This window comes from Magnolia sinica, chromosome 9, assembly GCF_029962835.1.
Source record: "Magnolia sinica isolate HGM2019 chromosome 9, MsV1, whole genome shotgun sequence".
NCBI classification, from domain to species: Eukaryota; Viridiplantae; Streptophyta; class Magnoliopsida; order Magnoliales; family Magnoliaceae; genus Magnolia; species Magnolia sinica.
Genome location: NC_080581.1, coordinates 72672037 through 72694956, shown reverse-complemented (window position 1 = coordinate 72694956; position 22920 = coordinate 72672037). Strand labels below are relative to the sequence as shown.

At 39.0% G+C, this 22920-nt stretch overlaps 1 long non-coding RNA gene across 2 annotated transcripts in view; it reads left to right on the top strand.

Moving 5' to 3' along the window:
* The window catches only part of LOC131255660 (uncharacterized), a 152173-nt gene that overhangs the window by 76833 nt on the left and 52420 nt on the right, over nt 1-22920 (top strand). The window contains exons 1-2 of one of the 2 annotated variants that reach the window (XR_009176228.1): nt 6922-6995; nt 13958-14006. This is a non-coding gene — a long non-coding RNA (uncharacterized LOC131255660). Of the gene's footprint in view, nt 1-6921; nt 6996-13957; nt 14007-22920 lie in introns of those variants that run through there. The other variant, XR_009176229.1, reaches the window with a different exon arrangement.

The following is a 22920-nucleotide window of genomic DNA, read 5'->3' as shown; positions in this document are numbered from 1 at the left end:
ATGTATTCAACACAAAAGGTAGAATGAATTTAGATGTTTTATACATGATTTCACATTGTTCCCTGTGTTGTGGTCCACATAACTATTATATTTTAATAAAATTTAAGATACATGGTGAAAATATTTCTTCTTATCAGATGGACGGAATAAATCTCTTATATACTTGAACATATACTCACCTATCTAGTTCATGTCACCCATCCCCATGCTTATGATATACGTACCATATGAAAGTGGAGTACCATGATACATGTGCCATATGTATTTATTCGTTTTACAGTCAAACTCAACGAAACTGATGAACGGGTGCATGTATCACAGGAATTTTCGTGCATCCCATGCACTTTCTGTAAACAGAGGGTACAAAAGTTTCTTCGGGCAATCCACGTCCCCAACAGGTGGGGCCGGGTTAGGGGAGGCAGGGTAACATATTAATTGGTGAGGCACTGAACGTGGCCCACCTGTGTGTATGGGTTTGTATATCTGTCGTTCATCCACTTTGCCAAAACCATCTCATGGTATGTCTGAAAAATAAAGAGATACAAATCTCAAAGTGCTAAGGCTGCTGTAAAAGACGGTTAAAAATCATCGTTCAGTCACTTGGACATGATCTTGTGACTGTGGCTCATCCCAGACTTGGAATTTCATCATTTTTGATCAAATCATATATTTCGGGCATATTACCACCATTGTGTCAAACATTACCTATGTTACTAATCAAAGATATTAAATTTGTTTTACTAATTAAATTCAAATCCCCTATAAATATATCATGTGTAACTACTTTTGGTTAAAGTTGATTCACAATCAAAGGTGTCGAACACAATAAAAGCAAATATTTTATATTCAAACATAACAGTGGAAGGGAGTTACTGGGGAAGTTAAGAGCGGAAGAATTTATAAATCTCGTTGAGGTAGTTATTTAGATGCTTCTTCTTCACGTTTAGTCGATAATACTTGCTTCGGCATCATTCCGGTCTTTTGCTTTTCTCTCAACCATGTCATACGTTCTATCTTATCAGTCATGCTATGATGACGTGTAACACTCTGATCAATGCCAGTTGTTATTCCGCAACATGCATCTGCTCGAAATATCTTAAAAGATTTTATACATGTTTTATATTTCTCGTGCGATGATACATGTCATTTCTTCATTGGTTATTCCATGAATGATAAAAATAGAGCACAATATGACCCACCGTAATGCTTATTTACTAAATAACCTAGTGATGAGGCTTGTTGATAAGGTCACAACCTAAACGAAGGGAAACTACAAAACCTCATGCCTTCAAGAAGTTTTTAATAGTGAGAATTCAATGGTTATTGTGTGGTCTATCCAAGATTTGCATCTACCTTATTTTTTTACACCATGCCCTAAAATGATCTTGTAAAATGGATAGACAACTTGGATATACAACATATGCATCGTGGTGCGCCCCAAGTTAGGCTCTTACCTATTAAGGTGTTGTTGGGTAAATTAACAAATGGAGTATGAAAGTTAATTTAATTGTTAAAACTTAAGGTGTTGAATTTTAGTACTTATTTTTAGTGAAAATTATAGATTTACAATTTATGTAAAATAATCAATAAACCGGAATATTAAGGACATGTGATCATGATGTCCTTAAAGCGTCATTCGCTCATTCTCAAAGTAATTACGAATATTGATAGATTGCAGGCAAATAACTTATAGGATATGACGAGCCTATATGTGATTCCGCGTTCAGCAAACATGAAGAACCACAAATGGAACTTTGTGTACACAGATTTTTTTATGCCGGATAAATGAAATAAAATCTCAGATCAGAGAGAAATTTAGAAAATTGTTGCTAGTTTAGACCACTGCTTTGATATATTTCTTGAGGACTGCTGGCTAAGGTTCATATTGAACCTGACTGGTTAGATAAAAAATTCATTGTTGCTCTTCTTTTTGGGTCGTATGTGAGACTGGTTCGAGTTATCGGTGATGGTCCAATGAACCACCAAGGCACTGCTTATATATGTCAAGGTTTCTGGTCGTTTTGGTCCAGGATCATAACTTTATATAACCATTTATAAACTGTTGGTGAGAAACTAGCCGTTATTTGGCTGTTTATAACCGTTATGCATGTGGGACAACCAGCTACTGCATGCTAACCGTTTAGGGCCCGTTTGGCCGGGTGGATTGAAAGGGATTGAATGGTATTAGGGTGGATGGCATGGATTTGTAGGTAATGATGGTGTTGTCAGTAAATTATCTTGAGATACATGGGATTGCTATATCCCTGGATTGTTATATCCAGTCTGTTTGGCACGCCCGGCCAATCCCGGGATTAAACCTTCCCATCCCTTCCAATCCCTCGAACCAAACACGTCTCAGGCAAATTTGAATGGATTAAGGTGGATTGGATGGGATTTAAAGGTAACGATGGTGTTGTTAGTGGATTGTCTTAAGACCCATGGGATTGAGATCAGATCACCGACACTGTTTGGCACGCCCGGCCAATCCCGAAATTTAACTTCCAATCCCTTCCAATACCATCCAATCCCTTCCAATCCGACCGGCCAAATGGGCCCTTAGACTCATTTGCTAGCCATTTTATGACAGTTGGGTTAGACATCGGTTTGCGTAAGGTCATGAGGGAGCGATTATAACCACACTACCTCACATGCCCGCGCCCTTACACCGAGCCCGAGACCGAGACCATGCTCGATCCCATGCACGGGTGTTCTAGTGTGCACTGGAACAGGCAAGTCCTGGTACTCCACGAATCTACTAAGTAAATAATAAGGTACTTCACACCCTATATGTAAACACATTATTTTCTTCTCTCATTTTCAATATGGGACTATTCTCAAAACACCAAAAAAATTCAAGTTTTTCAAAAAAATAATAATACACACACACACACACACACACACACACACACACACACACACACACACATATATTCTATTTAAAATAATTTTTAATCAATATTTTCATAATATTTATGAGTACTAACAAATCTATTTGATAATTTGTCTAAAAAATGTTTTGATGTATGAAATTGAATACTTTTTTCATAAAATTTTATTTAATTATATAACCCATAATATCTAAAAAATAGTAAATTATCATATTTGCCCCCATTATCTTAATCTTTATTTTTCGTAAATATGAGACAAAATATGTTATTGTCATGCCACTAAATCTGGCACACCTATTCAGAATTCATATACATCTCTTAAACATATTATTTTGATTGATGGACCATATACTATATTCTTCCTAATAAAATAATTATAACTCTTCGATTAATGTCCTTGAATTGGACAGATAAACATCTCATATTTAACTAATAAAAGTTGATTTAAAGGTTAGAATCATCTAATATTTATTTATTTATTATTATTTTTGCACGATCCATCCATAGTGTGCCCCTTGTTGATAGCATCCATGCCATCCCACCATTTTGCTAGCTTATTTTGAGGTATGCACCCAAAAAATCAAGTAGATCCAAATTTCAAGTAGACCACACCATAGGAAACAATGGTAATTGAATGCGCACCATTAGAACTTATTGAGCCACAAGTTTTTCAATCAAGGTAATGTTTGTATTTTCCCAGCATCCATGTTTCTATGATCTACTCAATATGTTAAATAGGGAATAAACATTGCAATGTGCCTTAGGAGACAAATTGAAGGCTCAAGTGGACCACACCACGGTAAGGAGTGAGGATTGAAAGCTTTGAAAAGTTCTTAGGGACTTCTTAGGGTTAAAGAAGATTTGGATCAATTTGATATTTATGTTTCCCTTCATACTAGGGTCTATCTGACCTTATGAACAAGTTGGATGGCAAATAAAAATCATAATGGGCCATAAGAAGTTTTCAACGATAGGGATTCAATCCCCACTACTTCCTGTGGTGTGCTGCCCTTGAGGCTTCAATCCGCCATCTTTTTGTGCTCATGCGCTGGAATGATTTGTCAAACTGGATGGACGGTATGGCTAAAACATATACATCATGGCGGGCCCTATAAATCCCCTTTTAGGACCGTATGACTCTAACCAGGTCCTGGTGTGGGTATTGCCCAATCTGCACCCCCACTATGCATTTGCAAAGGAGTGGATTAGGTGTGGCCTAGCCTCATCCAAGATAGTGTAGCCCTTATGGTGGTGCTTGCGTTGATGTGTGTATATTATATGGATATCATCCATCCATTTTTAAATACCATTTTAGTGTATGAGACTAAAAAATGAAGAAGATCTAAATCTAAGGTGGAGTATCCTATATGAAACAATAGTGAATGAACACCTTAGCATTAAGAACTTCTTAGAGCCCACCATAATGTTTATCTTCCATCCCAACCTATTAATAAGGTTAAAAACAAGGACAAATGGAAAACAAAAAACAAAAAAACAAAAAAAAGAAGCACATATCAGCTTGATCCAAGACTTTTGTGGCCCATTAATAGTCATTAACCGTTGTTTCCCCTAGTATAGTCCATCTAAAATTGGATTTGCTATATTTTTGGGCACATGCCCTAAAATGAACTGAAAAACAAATGCATGGTGTGGATGTTGAATACAGACATCAAAGTGCACTCCACATAAGGGGTGCACTGTTTGGAATGAGGCCGGAGCCGCACCCAACCCGACGTTGTCCACATTCTTCATTCCCAATAAGAGCCACAATATTGTCAAAGTTCCGACGACCCCACCATGATGTATGTGTTAGATCCACGACGTCTATCCATTTTATTTTATTTTTTTCAAATAATTTGAGGTCATGAGCCCAAAAATGAGTATTAGATCCGAAGCTTGAACATAGGTAAAATGGTTAAATAGTAGGCATTTTTTCCCCCAAATTTTCCTCTCGTATGGCTCGCTTGGGTTTTGGGTCTGCCTCATTTTTGGGCTCACATCTTAAAATAAGGTGGAAAAAAGGATGGGCGGAGTATATTTCTCACAAACATTATGGCGGGCCCCACAACTTTCCAACACAAGAACTTCCTTTGAGATCCTTTCTTCAAGAGATCCACATCCGCCAATTTGTGTATGTATAACACTGTGTTGCAACGATTTCACACGGAAAAGTTCTGTAGGCCTCACCATGATATATGTATTATATCAACACCATCCTTCCATTTTTCATTTCATTTTAAGTTACCAGCCAAAAAATAAGATAGATCCAAATCTTAAGTGGACCACACTACAAAAAAAGTGGAAATTAAATGCTTAACAGTGACAACTTTTCGGGCCACAAAAGCTTTGGATCAAGTTAATATTTTTGTTTCTCATTCGTCTAGTTTTGCATTATCGTATGAATAGGCCCCATGAAGGTTTCAACGGTGGGTGTCATCATCCTCGTAGCTTACTGTAGCTCGGTCCATTTCAACTTTGAGTTTGCATATTTTTCACTCATGCCCTAAAATAATTTAGCAAAATTAATGGATGGTGTGCATACTATCTATAAATCATGTCGAGGGTTTTAAAAATTTGCCTGATTAACATGGCTTCTACCTTACGCCTGCTATAGCAGAGACGTAAAGTTGTCATTTACCAAAAAATAAAAAATAAAAATCATGCATTCTGCATTAAGGGGTCATTTGGCATCGGGGATTGGAGGGGGTTTTCAACCCCCCGGTTGTTTGGTAGCATAAAGTAACTGGGGGTTGCAAATTTAGGGGTTTCCCATCCCCTCTTTGAGGGGGTTTGTAATTTACTAAGAAAACTTGGATTACACCTAAAATCATTTCAATAGTTGCAGGTGTAATATGTGTGTCACTATACACTATTATTCTATTGGGCACATGACTCACTAATGATGATCAGCATCGTCCAAACATTGTCCATTTAAATCAGCACCGTCCAAACATTGTCCGGCATCATCCAAACATTGTCCACGTAAATCAACGATTAAAAATTGTGGGTTAGTCACTCAGACATGATCTTGTGCTTGTGGCCCACCTGAGACTTGAAATTTCATCATTTTCGGGCAAAGCATGTATTTTAGTGGGCTGATCACAACCATTGTATCAACAATTACATATCTCACTAATTAGAGACATTAAAGTTGAATTAGTAATTAAATTCAAATTCCTGTACATATAATAGGGATAGGTACTTTCGAATTAAAGTTGATTCACACGCCAAGGTGCCAAACACACCGGGAGAATTGCAAATGCAAGGGTTACTAATCCAGGGGCACCGAATCCAGGGGGTTACAAATCCATGCTCCCAAACAGGCCCTAAGTATTAAGCTTGAACATAAAAGCTTAAAAAGATGATTTTTTTTTCCAGTGAAAATCAAAATTAAACACATAATTTTTTGGATTTATCAAATGATCTAAATAAAAAAATAAATAAAAATACTGAAAATATCTATTCAAGTGATAATGTCTGAAATAAATTTTACCAGGCAGCCCCTAAGTCGTTGCCCCTGCCTCACCCAACCCAGGGCATCATATTAATGCCGAGTTCCTGCCTGCATTACTTACACTAACTCGTGAGAAACACCTTATTCCATGCACATGGTTGTATTTGGAATTTTTTGGTACCAACATCACCTATCTGGACCGTTCAATAAGTCCAGTCCACTGTTTTTGCACTACTGTGAAAAAATCATAGAAATCAGATTGTGATAACTTCCTCTAATAGGCCCACTTCTATTTAAAATCTTTTCCATCCATTTTTGCTTGCCATTAAGTAGAAGGTTCAGATCCTCCGATTCGTATTATTTTTTCAAGGAAGCCTATGAGGAACGGAGTTGGACTGATGTACGGTCCTGATAGATGATCAGCACTTCAACGAGTACGAATCAAACGGTGGACGGACAGATTTCCATGCACTTCTATATGAAATAATTTCCCCACCAACTTTCTATAAAGACGAAGCTTGGCACAAAACGTTGCACTCCTTCGTAATAGAGAGTCGTAATAGAGAGAGGGAGAGAAACTTGCTGTGAAGGTAGTGTGTTATTCGCGGTGCTTCACCCTCAGCCGTCCGTGGGAACAATGGCTCCTTCACAAGGTATGGATTTCAAGGAGTGGTAACGGACGGATAGGCCAGTTGGATTTCATGGGGTCCGTCAATGTCGGGCTGGACCAGTAATATAAGTGAGAAGAAGCTCATTTATATTAGCTTAATGGGCGATCTTGTTTTTATAACGGAAGAACTGGTCCAAAATCTAAAACCGAGTTGAGCCTTTTACCTGTTTGGATCGGCTCCGACAGGTGCAGACCCGGCCGATTGCCACCCAAACCATTTTCGTAACTTTCAATAATCTTTACATGCTCAGTGAAAAATGCTCCAATGTTGTGGCATTACTAAAAGTCATAATACTCTTTGCATCTGGTTGTTTGCTTAGACGGTACTATCAATCGAGTTGAACTGTTGATAAAGTCTCGAGCACTCGGTGATACCATGCAAAAATCACATTCATCACAGCCATTGCTGATGATGGTCAGTGACATGTAGATTGGTCAATTGTTTGTTGGACTTATTTTTGTGTTAATGATCATGACCGTCCATATTATTAGAGGCTAAATATTGGATTATTATGATAGTCAGAATGGTGTGACGTGTACCTGGTATCATATAATATCTGTGTTGGAACAAATGGACGGTCTAGATTGATAGGCTGGATTATCTAAAGTGTGCCGTTGTACGCGGATTGCGTCCTACGCCGCCCGGACGGGTCCCGGCAGGGCTCTGTGAGGCCACCGTGATGTAGCCACGGTGATGTAAGTGTTTTATCTACGCCGTTCAAAGATTTTCTCATATCATTTTAAGGTATGAATCGAAAAATGAGGAAGGTCCAAAGCTCCAGTGGACCACACCAAAGGAAGCTACACTGATAATGACACCCACCCTTGAAACCTTTCTAAAGGGCCAACGTGATGTTTTTTTACCATCCAACTTATTCATAAGGTCATGTAGACGCGGATGAAGTGAAAACAAAAATATCAGCTTGATCCGAAACGTCTCCAGCTCCCTGTAAGTTTTTAATGGTGGACGTTTAATTCCCACCTTATTGTCCTTTGGTTCACATCTCACAATGATCTGAGAAACGCGCTGAACGGCGTGGATAAAACACTTATATCACGGTGGCCCCCATAGACCCCTGCCCAGATGGATCACCATACTAAGTAGAACCCCCTAACCCGCACGCTTAAAAGAGGAGATTTGCTGAGATTCCGTGCCCATTTTTATTTATTTACTATTTAAATTTCTAAGTACTCACAGCGTCAATAACGAGGTGGTTAATACGGACTGCTCTGTGGCCTTATCTATGTGTGTGTGAGTCTTTGATTAAAACGGTCTATCTATTTTCTTAGATCATCATAGAATTAGAGCCTAAAAATAAGGGATATCCAAGTCTTGAGTGGACCACATCACAAGAAAACAGTGGTGATTGAATGCCCACCATTAAAAACTTCCTAAGGTTCACTGTAATGTTTATTTGTTGATTGTATCACACAATTGGATGATGGAAACAAATATCAGCATAATCCAAAACTTTTATAGCCCTTGAGAAGTTTTTAATGGTGAATATTCAATCACCACTCTTTTCTATGGTGTGGTTTATATGAGATTTGGATATGCTTCATTTTTTTGCCCATGCTATCAAATAGTTTGGAATAATGGATGGAAGGTGTTGATAGCATAAATACATCATAATGGGGCCCACATAGCTCTGTCAGTAGCCACCTCGCTACTGAAGCTGGCGGTACGCAAGCCGGGTCCGTCACCGGTACTCGTTATCCGCTAGTGGGTGTTATCCTTAAAGTGGGGCCCACCCTGATGATGTGTTGTATGTCCATGCTGTCTATCCGTTTTTTTTTTTTTTCGCCCCTTGTAGGCTGAAAAAAATTAAGTAGATCCAAATCCCAGGTGGACCCCACCTAAGGAAACAGTAGTGATTAACGGGCTCATATTTTTAGTCTTTACATCCGTTTGAGAGCCCATTTTAAAATTCGCCGCGGATACAAAATTCAAGTGTGCGTGGGTGTGTGGGTGTCAGGTGCTTGTTTAAAAAAAAAAAAAAAAGGCTCCACCTTCTTTATATGCCATCCAAGCCCTTTATAGGATAAACTGAGAAAACAAAAAACCTTGGCTTGATAAAAACAGTTGTGGCCATTTGAATATTTAAACGGTCATTGCTTATTCCCTACTGTTTTGACTCGTATGGTCCAGTTGAGTTTAGGATCCACATCATTTCTGGAAGCCTGTCCTAAAATGGAAGCGGATTGGCTGGTGTACCACACACCAACTATAAGGCTGGAGTAGATACGTGTCGTGCCAAGACATTCGTAGGGCCCACCATAACGTTTATTTTCCATCCAATCTGCTCATAAGGTCACAAATACCTGGATGAAGAGGAAAAACAAATTTAATATTGATCCAAAACTTCTGCCCCACAAGGGTTTCAATGGTAGATGTTCAATCCCCACTGCTTTTTGCAGTTTGGTCTACTTTATCTTTAGATCTATGTTATTTTTCAGCTCAAGCATTCAAAATGTATGGAGGGTTTGGATATAACACATACCTCATGATGGGACCCACAGAACTTGCTGGTACACCAGCCAATCATCTGCTTACTCCTAAAATGACCTCCAGAATGAATGGACAAGATGAGTTTCTGAAAAACATTACGTAATCAAACCTGTTTATCAAGTGTCTCATCTACATGGGCTGCAGCTTTTTTGTACGCACGGCAACAGGGGGAGTAGATTAGGTGTTACCTGTGGTAACTTAGTAGATATTCATATATCCATGCTATCCATATATTTTTACAACTCATTTTAATAATGGATTTCAAAAACTTAATTTAGATCACTTAAATTGAACTGCACTTGAAGACTAGTAAACAGGCCGGCCCAAGCCTCGGTCTCGTAGAACTTTCTACCTGAAAACAAGCTTATTTATATTGTTTTAATGGGCAGCCTCGGGCCTACAACTGGAGTACCGTTTTGGACGGCCGCGGATTAGATACTGAAAACGCCAGAAGCCAAATCGCTACTGAAGTGACATCACCAAGCTCTGGACCCATCATGATGCATGTGTTGTATCCATTCAATCATTTGTAGAGATAGTTTTGTGGCACGAGGAAAAGAATGCGATAGATCTAAAGTTCAATTGGACCCACCACAGAAAACTGTGGGATCAGTCACACCCACCGTTGGAACATTTATAGGGCCTACTATGATGTAATTTTTAGATCCAACCTATTCATAAGTTAACATAGGCATAGATGAAGTAAAAACAAAAATATAAGCTTGATCGGCATCTTCTGTGTCCCCTAAGAAGTTTTGAATGGTGGATGTCACTGTCCCTACTGTTTTATATGGTGAGGTTCACTTGAACTTTTGATTTATTTCATTATTTTTTTATGCCATCAAAATGATCTCTCCAACTGGGTGTGTTGTATGGATACAACACATGCATTATGGTGGGTCCACAGCTTGGTGACGTCACTTCAGTAGCCATTTGGCTACTGACCTTGTCAGTATCTAATCTGCGGTTTGCACCAGGCCTTGACTGTAGGGTATGATATTTTATATCCATCTCATTCATTTATTTTTCATGCTCTTTTAGGACAAACCAAAAATTTCTATCTCAGCTGAACCATACCATAGGAAACCGTGTTGATTGAATGCCCACCATTAAAATCTTCACAGGGCCCAACATAATATTTATTTGCCATCTAGACTATTTATAAGGACAGAGACTTGAATAAAGGTTAAAAAAAAACAAAACAAAAACGCTTGATCCAAAACATTTGAATCGTCTCATTCATCGACTCATGCACTCATATCATCTTGCTAGATGGATGGACGGCCTGGATTAAACACATGAAAAAGGTTTTAGGAATTATGTGAAGCCTCACCCAACATGGTGCGGCCAGGGGCCACCTTAATTAAGAGCATGAACCCAGACACCTTAATTAAGAGCATGAACCCAGACGCCAGGCGGATCCAAATCTGAGATGCATATGGACTATACCAAAAGGATAGGAAACTGTACTGAGGAAATGGATTGGCTACTCCCCCTGCCATGGGGTGGTTGGTGCCATGTGGCCCCACTATGATGTATGTATTTCATCCATTCCGTTCATACATTTGTACAATTCATTTTAGTTTTGATCCCAAAAAATGAGATGGATATAAATCTCAAGTGGACCACATCGAAGGAAAACAATAGTGATTGGATAGCCACCATTAAAATCCTCCCAAAGCCCCCTGTACTGTTTATGTGACATCTAATATGTTGATGGGTCATACAGGCCCATATGATCCAAAACTTTTATGCCCCCAAAAAGTTTTGAATGGTCTATGCCCATTCAACACTGTTTCCTGTAACGTGGTCCACTCCACTAAGTGAACCCTGACTATTAAAAACATCCTAGGCCTCTAAATGGTGGTCATTGTAATTTTTATTTGCCATCCAACCCCTTGATAAGTACACTAAGGTCTTGATGAAGAGAAAAGAAATAAATCACCTTGATCCAAAACTTTTGTTAACCACAAAAAAGTTTTTAATTGTCAATTACCATTATTTCATCTTGTATTGTCTACTGGAGATTTGGATCTATTTCATTTTTAAACTCATGCTCTAAAATAAACTGAAATGGACGGTTTTGATATATAATATATACATCAAAGTAGGCCCCATAGGCAGGGCTGCACCGTGTTGGGTGAACCCAAGGGAGCACTTGATCCTGAAGCCTTGGGACTCTAATGGGCCTACAGAGATTATCGTGACCTTGGTTTTTCAAGGCAACGATAGGATGGGACTCTAAAGTCAGGCTGATAAAAAAAGCATGCGGGCCACACCACATGAAAAGCAGGGTTCGAACGCCCACCATTGAGATCTGTGTGGGGCCAAAGAAGTTTTGTATCATGATGATGCTTGCAGTTTATCTGAATGGTAATAATGCTGGGAACGGTTTGGATAGCCTATAAACATCATGATCGGCTTGGATGAGGTTTCAATGGTCGAGGATACCTTTCCCACCGTTTTTGTGTGGTGTGGCCCACATGAGTTTTGATCTGCATGATATTTTATTGTCCAGCAATACTGATGCACGAAGTGGATTTGTGATGGGCATCTTTGTGGCCCCAACAGGCTATAGGAACTTCCCCTGCCCTCTGCTTCCTGCAAAGACACCAAATCGTGTGACATACAGTGCACTGTGGGGCCTACCATGATTTGTGTTTAATCCACACCGTTTATGCATTTTTTCAAATCATTTTAGGGCATACGCCTTAAAAATAAGTCAGATCTAATTCTAAGGTGGACCACAGTACAGAGAACAGTGGTGATGAACACCTTACCACTAAAAACTTTATGTTGGCTTTTTGCTGTTTCCCTACATCTAAGACTAACTAACCTAACGGATAGGTTGAATGGAAAATAAACATTACGGTAGGTATTACGGTGGGCCCAAGGAAGCTTTTAATAATACGCTTACAATCATCACTCTTCTCTATAGTGTCGTCCACCTGACATTTATATCTACCTCATCTTTTAAGCTTACGTGGATAAAACACATGCTTTATGGTGGGTCCAAGGACTACGAACCAGTGGCCACCTTCCAGCACCATGCAATCCCCTGCAGAAAACTCCTCGTTTGTGGGCATTTTTATCATTTAAGGAAAAAATCATATCAGGGTTAAGAGAAAACTAACGGAATTAAGGTGCTTTTGACAATATATTGATTAATCAGGTGTCCCAAAGAAAACTTGATTTAAAAGGTTACTAGGATGTAAATATCATATTAATGAAGTATTATTAACTTTTTTCATCCAACACACCTAGCCAAGACATGGACCTACCCACGCCCGTCTCTAGCCCTAGCCACCGACAGGCAGTTATGTGGCTAGGCCCACTGTTATGTGTCCATTTATCCATGTTGTCCTGCCTTCTCTCACATCATTACAAGGTACGTGTATAAAAATGAGGCATATAACTCACCTTTGTTCTCATATCTTAAAAAGATCTAAGAGAAGGAATGGACAGAGTGAATAAACAGATAAGGTGGCTCCACCCACATAACTGCCCGATTGTCCCTATCAAGGTCGGTCCACCCACGGATTGCGTCCTATCCTGCCTTGATAGGGATCAAACAGCACATGTGCAATGTTACCTTTGTCGAAAATAGGGACTGTCTTTAGAAACTGTCCTCGTCCTGAAATTAGGCACTAGGAGGTTAAGCTTCACTTATGCAATGGCATGACATGTTCATTAAGCTGGTCTATGCACAAATACCATGACTCTACCATGCAGTGTTACATGCTACATTGGTATCTTTTCTTTTCTATGTTCAAAAAATAAAAATAAAAATCCAATTCTATTACTAATTGTAATTAGTTTAAATATTTACTATTATTATTAGTTTTTATATTTACCATAATTAAGTATGAAGCCTGACCTGTCCCTTGAGTGGACCTGACCCAAGGTCATTGTGCTGCGTTTTGATGATAAGAAACCTTTAAAAGAGGTGATCAGCCTTAAAGAGGGTAGTTCACAAGAGTTTCAATATGAGATCATGCATTCTAGTGACCATTGTGGGTGAACACCTACAATTGTATAGCATGAGTGTGTGGGGGTGTGAGTGCATCTTATTAAACGAAAGAAAGCAGGCCACATGTGTTTGTCTTGATTTATAGGTTTTGCCCACATAATTATTGTGTTTGTTTGATTTCATGGCAAGTTCTTTTTGTGTGATTTATAGGTTTTGCCCACATAATTATTGTGTTTGTTTGATTTAATGGCAAGTTCTTTTTGTGTGAAAACATAGCGTGCTCAACTTGGATGTCTTGTGCACCTTCCACATTGGTGGAGGGATAAGAATGCATGTCCAATAAAAAGCTAGGCAGACCTTTTGGAAATCTATGGATTTTTATTTATTTTTAGATTTTAATCAAACTATATTTAAGAATATGATTTTCATTTAAAAGGTTTATAATATATTTACTTTTCTTGTACAGGAGTTTTCATGGAATGTGAAGTATTTGGAATGGGTGATGTTGGAAAAAAGTGAGTTTATGTTTTTAATTATTTATAGTTATTATTAATTGAAAATTTATTTTCTTTTAGGACATAATTGGATATTTTGATGTTAGTGAGGTGAGTCTGATTGTTTTGGGTCTTCATTTGGGCCTTGTCTTTTCATTCAGACCCAACATAATCTCTCAACCAAGTAAGAGGAGTCATTTTCATCTTAATAACATTTTGCCCCATTAGCAAGAGCTTATTCTTCTACCTATCTAGCCTTTTAGTTCTGAGCTTTTACGTAAGGCTCACTTTTAAGCCACTGACATTTCTTTGCCTGTCTAAACTTACTTTACCAAACTATGACCCTGCGTTACAAGTGTAACGCCCTATGTTTTCGGGATCCAGGTATATGACTTGTTTCCTAAAAAAGACAAGAGTGTTAACCTATGGAGAACCAAATTCCATATATATATATATATATATATATATATATATATATATATATATATATATATATATATATATATATATGAGTTAGGAGATTAGGTAGAATGGACAAGTAAGCATAAATGAAAATTTGCATGTACATGTAGAATGTACAAGAGCTGCCTATAATGACTTGTATAAACCCATGTCTCATATAATAGCAATTACAAAAATTACATAATTTACACAAGGGAACTAATAAATGTACGTAATCTTGAGCCACAAGATTGTGTAGTTTCTCTTGGCAATACAATCATGCTTCACTGGTACTTGTACCTGGCTCCTCATTAGTTATCATTTAAATTACCTGTGATACATGTACGGTTATATATTTGATGGATGAATGACCAACTCAATGTGAATTCTCTTCAGGATTGCACATTGCCACCTTAGCTAAGCATAGTTAAAAACCACAAGCATTCAAAACGAATAAGATGTAGTCTTATTTAAATGAATGAATGCATGAATGCACATCAACATGGGGATGCTCATCCAGTCGGACTTAAGCTCGTTATCCATGCAATCATCGACTTGGAAATGCTCATCCAGTCGGACTTGGGCTCGCTACCCATGCATAAGACTGGTTATTAGCGTAACATAACTCATACAACATAGTGGTCAAGCCATCAAATAGGCCGATAGTCGATGTTCTGGGAACTAACAAAACGATATCCCAATAATTATAGGGCACGTGCTACAACATCCAGAATTAGCTATCCATCATTGCCAATATGCTATAGATGCATGATTAGCCAAGTCATTATTATTCAATTGCAATTAGTCAATTTAAATAACTCAATGGTCACTACGAGGGGGCTCGTCATCCAGCGTAGGCCGACAGCTCGAGCATACCAAAACATAGGATAGACGTTAAATTGTAGCGGAAAAGAGTGCTCGGTACATTAAATTGAAACGGCAAAGGGGTCAGATCCTGAGCGGTTAAAGAGGTTATTTCTAGGCCACTCAAGCCATATGACCTATTGATGGTAAATTCCACGTTAATATTCCATGTCCCACATAACCTCCAGTCAAGGGTCCATTCTCTATCTTATTATATCCTAAGTATGAGTTCACATACACAAGAGGGATTATCCACTAATAAATGTAGTGAATAGAGATTCATAAGCGACTCACAACAATCCATAAGAAAACATATGGCTATAGCATGTCAGTCATAAGTTAGTCATAAGTTGATTCATAATAATCGTAATAAGTTGTGATAAGAACTATCAATTGAAGTTCAAATGAAAATCATCATGTAAGTAGTAGTTGTACGAAATCATAGTTCACAACTGTCAAGTATAAGCCATGCATTAGGAATTGATAAGAGATTGCATGCTATGATATAATATCTGTAATTCAATTAAAGACTATTTCTTAAACTAATTTGAAAATGGAAAGCTTAAGGGGAAAAGTCATCGCTTTGTGTTTTGAACCGTCTACGTTATCGTTAGGAGGTGCTACGTTATCGTTAGGAGGTGCGTGCGCCCTTAAACTTGGATCCTACCATGAATTATGAAATTCCACAATTAGATCCAAACCTAATACATTATTTATTCTTAGAGTATTGACCTAGGGTTTGGAATACTTAGGGCTTTGATGTAGAATTAGGGTTTTATCCTAGAGCTTAGTCCTAAACTTAGATTTTAGAATTTGAATCCTGAATTATTATTATTATTACTATTATTATTATCTTTATTGTACAATGGATCAAATAATATTCAAAATGAGAGTATTAATCGAACAATATTAATAATGACGATTCACAAGTTCATATTTAAATATACCAACGTTATCTAATATCCGAACAATGACCAGTAATCTATTAGATAATACCAGTAATAATATAAAAATTCTTACTAACAGTGATAAGGACTAATACTAACAATCATATTAACAAGAATTATACTAATCCCATGATGAAAATGGTAATATTTTTTAATGATAATAACAATAGCTATCATTAATCGATCTGGCCATGATAATAAATACTATGATCTACCATTTGATAATATTCAACATAAATAATTTACTAGTGTCTAATCATATATAATATTAGAAATACCCATAATAAGAGTGAAACATTGATATTAACGCATCAAAACAAGTCTAGCTTAGAAAAAGAGATGTTGACTCACCAATGTTGATTCGGTAGCTCAACTCAACCTCAACAAGGCCTGAACTAGGCCCAAGCATAGCCCGCCATTAGCGAAGCCCAGACCACGTCCAAGCACGTCTTGGCCCAGCTGGACTCAGACCCATCCGAGTTGACTCCTCTAGTTTCTTTTCTTCTTCTCTCTTCTTCTTTTCTCTCTTTTTCTCTCTCTCTCTTTCTTCTCTCTCAGCTATTAGGACCTGGTAACCGTGATGTCTAGCAAGCTTCCAACTCAGATGAACTGACTCGGCAGCGAGTCGGGTTCGAAGTCACTCTCTCTTTCCTGTCTCTCTCAGCTATTACTTCTCCTCCCACTCTCTCTTCTCATTTAGAGAGGTCCAACAACCTTTGGTCTTGACCCAGCTAGGACTCAAACAGGCCCAACTCGTCTTGAACTCGAACCGAGTTCAGGTGTGGCACAACAACAATGGACAACATCTCGTCCTCCACTTCTCACTCACTCACTCCTCTTATTTCTCCTCCCTCTCTTTCCAGACTTTCACGAAGTCTAGGCCCAGTTTGGACATGCCTAGTTCGAGCCGAGACGAGGCTTGGCCCGACCCATCTACACTAGCTCGGTGCGGCACAGTTGGAGACGAGCCCTCTCTCTCACCTTCTATTTTCTTCTTCTTTTCTACTTTCTGCTTCTATCCCTTTCCTTCTCTTTTTTTCCCTTCCGCCCTTTCTAGAGCATGGACGAGGCCAGATAGGAACCAAGATTGCAAGCACTCGATCTGGCTTGACCCGATCGATGTATCTTGGAGTTGAGGACTGCCATTAATGGCAAAATCTCTCTTGTTGCTTCTTTCTCTGATTCACTCCTTGTAAATGGTCCTAATGGACTCTAGGAAGCTTGTAGATAAGCTTTATTGAAGCTTCGAGGAGATTGGGTTGGTGGGTTCAAGAGGATAGGAAGAACAATCGTTTTCTCTCTCATTCTTTTTCTTTTATAAAAACCTAGCTTTGTAGGGCTAGGATCACTCTAGGATGGATGGTCAGGATGGAGAATCCCTCTCATGTGGATTGCCAAGCTGGCTGAGAAAGTTTCCATTTTTGTAAACTTGTGTTTGTAGGGCCGGTTTGCAGCGAAGATTGTGTCCGCATGCACAGGAAAACTTGCTATAGCAGTTGGGTTTTGATCAACCCCACGCTCTGAAGCTGATGGATGGTCTGGATCGTCCCAATGGGGCCAAATGGTGGGCCATTGATCAAAACTTCGGACGATTGCTCGCCTCTTGTCTAAAATCGAAGAGAGAATTTTTGTCTTTTTATAGAAAACATGGGTCAACTCATGTTGACTGGTCTCCCAAGTGACCGTACCAAGTGATTTTAGGTTTTACTTCACGGATTCCCGCTGATCCGTTGGTCGAATCATTTCAAATTCAAATATGAGCGGTTAAAATGGTCGTAGGGGTCGTGTGTAAGACTCTTATAATGTATTGCTAATCGTACACTAATACTAATACTAAGGTTTTTATTATTACCACTTATTACTATCATTATTTCTTTCTCTATTATTGTTATTATTTCCACGTGTGCATTTTTTCATCATGTTGTGGGTCCTACTCTGGAGGTTAGTAGGACTATTTATCTCATGATTTTATATTATTATTATTATCATTATCATTATCACATATGCACTGTTATTTATTTATTATTATCCTTATATGAAAGATGTGAGATTATTTGTCATGCGTCATTTAGCTACATACCCTAATATCAGGGTTACTTGCATTAAAGTGAGTTACAATTCATGAACCTTAATTTACCAAATCATGATTTGTTGAGCGTTCCAATACTTCAATGATTGGATTGATTATTGTTTAATTATCAACAACCCTTGAGATCATAAAGAATATTTAGGTATGATCGGAGAGTTGGATGTAGAACTAGACAAATTGATCTGTGCTTTTAAACAAATCATGATTTGTTGAGCGTTCCAATACTTCAATGATTGGATTGATTATTGTTTAATTATCAACAACCCTTGAGATCATAAAGAATATTTAGGTATGATCGGAGAGTTGGATGTAGAACTAGACAAATTGATCTGTGCTTTTAAATAATGGATTGCCCTATGAGACGTTATAAACTTGGTGTATAGTGGGTTTCATGATTTAGGATTGTATATCCGTAATTCGACTAGATTTGTCCATCAGTGAAGTTAGGATCCTAAGAAAATAGGTCTCTTTAGTAGTATGATGATCCATCTTGGGAATCGACGGATAAATAGCTCGATGTATGGATTGGGACTGTTTTCAACAGTCGGATTTAGAATAGAATGAACGTGAATGTCCATTTAAGCGTGGTTTGTATTTATACTAAGTTTGCTTATATGGTAACACCCGAGTACTGGAAAGTACGAGGTGTTACAAAAAGTGACTTTTCACTGGACTAAAATGCCCCTACTTTAGGAGAAATCCAATTTTTGAAAGTTGCCGTTCTCCTCACACTGTTTAACCCTAGCAGTAAAACCTCTTGTTCGGATTTCTTCTCTTTTCTTTGTGATTGTCTACCCCAGCGGTAAAATTCTCAATTTCTAATTTCGTCTTCCCTCTTTGTGATTGTCCACCTTAGCAATAAAAATCTCATTTTCTGATTTCTTCTCTCCTCTTTGTGATTGTTCACCCTAGCCGTAAAACCTTCATTTTCTGACTTCTTATCTTCTCTTTGCGATTGTCTACCTTAGCAGAGCCTTCATTTTCTTTCTATTTTTTCTTTTGATTGAGAATATACTTGCCGCATACGTCATTTTCGAGTCTTGTTAATCCAAGATAGGACGAAAATGGTGCCCTTATCAAAGAAGCTTCGAATGGCAGGTATGCTTCAAATTCTTGAATCATTATGTTGTAACACCCTGTATCTTTGATACTCAGGTGTTACTCTTGATGACCCTGGTTATTGAAATTTAAGACGATTAAACAAGATAACTTAAACTTTACACGTGTAGGTCGGGGCTGCCGTTCGATAATGAAACTAACCACCAGGATCCAATTGAGCCAAGTTGAGCCCAATGCCAACCCGGAAGGTAAAACTTAAAAAAACCTTGGATTAAAGCAAGTAATGATCAAAAAATTTCTAAGTCACAATAACACCGTGCATCCACTAAATGATAAATTATGACCAACTAGGCACTTGGAACCCCTCGAATGTCTGTTCCACACCATTGAAACAAAACCTCGCACCCATCCGACCAGTGGAATACTTTATATGGTCAATGTGAGGCCTTGAATGGTATGGCATGGCCCACTTGGGCCTCACGTGTACCCCAAACTAGGCCAGGGCCCCTATATAGGGACCTCAAATCAATTGGTCGGTGTAGATCGGATGAAAGCGCTGCAATGGACCCCACATATGGTGCGTGTGTGCTTTTGAATACAAGCACAGGAGGTGCGCTGGACGGAGTTGCTTGGTCAAACTACCTTTGACCGAGCAAAAATCTCAATATGGCCCTGATCTCTCCCACCATCAGGAAATTTGTATCTGAAAATTTTCAGGCCCCGAAGAGAGCCATCTGGATCATTTTTCGAGCAATCCGGACCGTCCATTTTGTTAGTGGGGTCCACCCCAACAAAACCATATAAGGTGGTGGCCCCTCGAAATCAGACGTAAGGAATCGTTCCCTAGCCGGCTGTTTTATCATGGATAAACAGAAGGCTATCGGATTGGATCGCTGGAGTTATGGGGAGAGCGGCGTTGGTTTACCTAGAGGATTTTCGATGTGTAAACACCGGCTCTCTCTAACGAAAAATGACCCAAACCAGGAGGAATTACAGCTTTTCCGTTTCGAGAAAAAACAAAGGCTGCCACCGATGGCCATTGTTTGGAGATGAGCAGAACTGATCCTAGTCATTGGATCTCCACCTCCTTTGCCTATAAAAGGGGACGTCAGTGCCCTCAGGATTCGACACAAAATAGAGGTGAGGAAGGAAGGAAACAGAGAGAGAGAGAGAGAGAGAGAGAGAGAGCCCTCAGGATTCCACACAAAATAGAGGTGAGGAAGGAAGGAAACACAGAGAGAGAGAGAGAGAGAGAGAGAGAGAGAGAGAGAGAGAGAGAGAGCGGAAGGAGGAGGAGGGGAAGAAGATGAAGGAAGGAGAAGAAGGAGAGGAGGAAGGGGAGGAAGGGGAAGGAGAAGGACGGGAAGGAAGGGAAGGAAGGGAAGGAAGGAAGGAGAGGAGGAGGAAGGAGAAGGAAGGTGAGGAAGAAGAAGGAGAGGAGGAGGAAGGAGAAGGAAGGTGAGGAGGAAGGAGAAAGGAGAGGAGGAAGGAGAAAGGAGAGAAAAACATTAGAGATTACTTAGAGCAAAAGAAGAACACAAGTTTAGTGGGAGTTACAGAGTGAAAATATTTTGTAAATAGTAAGAGTGAATAGTGAGCGTGAATAGTGTTTTTTGAATAGTGTTTTTGAATAGCATCTTGTACTTTATGTTTTTAATGAAAAGTTTTCATGTTATTATGTTATCGTGTTTGTTTTAAGTTTTGTATTCGTGTTAAGTGTCTTTTATCTTACAATTTTTCTAGATTTCATCTTATTACTGATATTATCTTCACAACACCATTCCCTCGCACTGTATACCTACGTCCACGTCAGGTCTCCTTTCTTTGATGTCTCAGCCAGAACTTATTGCGGCTATATTAGTGTGTATCGGTGCATTTTTTATGTATTTGTTTTCCTGTATTTATTGTCTTTGTTTATCTTAATTTTCGTAATTTTATGTTCCATGCTACAGTAACTTGCTACAGTACTAGTGCTACAGTAACATCGCTACAGTAACGATGCTACAGTAATACTGCTACAGTACCATAGATACAGTAACACGTTGTCTTTTTCCACAATTAGGGTTTGGATTTCAGTTTTCTTGGTCTGTATCTTCTTATCTAGGGTTTTTAACATTATATTAGGGTCTAGGGTTTAGGTCATGTGTGTCAAAGTTGTAGGTTTAGTTGGTACCAGAGCCATGGCTTTCTAATTTTCTTGGTGCGGGGTATATGTGATGGACCGGACTCCCTTCCGGTGTCTTGACTTTCTTCTTAGTGCAGACATGGTCTATCTCCTATTATTAGTAGGGGGATACAGTCGCCATGATTAGGATGCTCTACAGTTGCGCTTCGTGCGATCTTCTGTATCAGAACACTTGGTTTGATACTATCTCTTGAACAAGTTGGATATAGAATTCCTTTTTGGACATCAAGAACTGCTTGGTGAGTTTCTTGACTGTGTTAGCCGATGGTAGGCGTTGTGGTCACCCCCCTTGTAGCCAATATGTTCTTGATAAAAGGAAAGAGAATTGTACCAAACCGTGCTCTGCACTCTGACGATAGTTGAGCCCCTGCGGTTGTCCTATCTTGGCCATATATCCTGTTCCTTTAAAACATGTGTTCGGCTCGTTCTTTGTTTTCATCTTCTTCTTCTTCTAGGTCTCTTCCCTTATCGTCCTATAGTGGTAACAAGTTTGATTTTCTATATGAGGTCGAATATGCTGATGAAAAGGTCCCTGCTACCCATTTTCTAGTTACGAATCCTTATAAGTTTTTCGAGAAAAATCGTGGTTTACTCTTTGCCAAATTCCAGCAAATTGTGCGCAAGCAGAATGTTTCGATCAAGGAGTATGCGTTATCTTCCAAGTTCGATCAGGCTCCCATACGGGCTAATCAACTTGAAGAATTTGTCCAGCTCCAGTTACCTTTTGAGAAACTCGCTAAATGGCGCGCTCAGGGTTACACTCATATGCACTTTGGTGCCGTCCGCCTTGCTATTACTTTCCATGGCAGGAAGGGTCGTCCTGCCTGCAAACTGGGTCTTCTAGACACTCGTTTCAAGCAATACCAGCATGCGGTGATTACTACAGTGCAGACTACGCTAAATAAGGGTACCATATTTGTTACTGTGTATCCTAACTTCAACATCCCCTTCAGCGATGCTCATCTCTTCTCGGCGCTTCAAGCTTAGGTTCAGCTTACGGGTGCTGAACTCGTAGATGGTGCTATGGCAGCTACCTTGCATTATCAGGTTGCTTTCAGAATCCATAATCATGCTCTTGATCTGCCGCTCCCCGGGCTTGCCTATCGCCCAGATGCTTTACTTATCTGCGTGGATCAGAATGATGTTCCTAAATGCACTTTTATTCCTCGCCAGCTTACTAATGATCAGTTGAAAGAGATATTCCCAGTCTCTTGGCTCACTAATTATGAAAAGACGGTTGAAGCTTCTGAGGTGATCTCTCATGATGTTGCCTCTTTTGTCCGCCATAAGGATAAGAGAGTGGAAACAATGTTTGAAACCAGCTCTCGAGTCAAGCTGGTCTTTTCTACT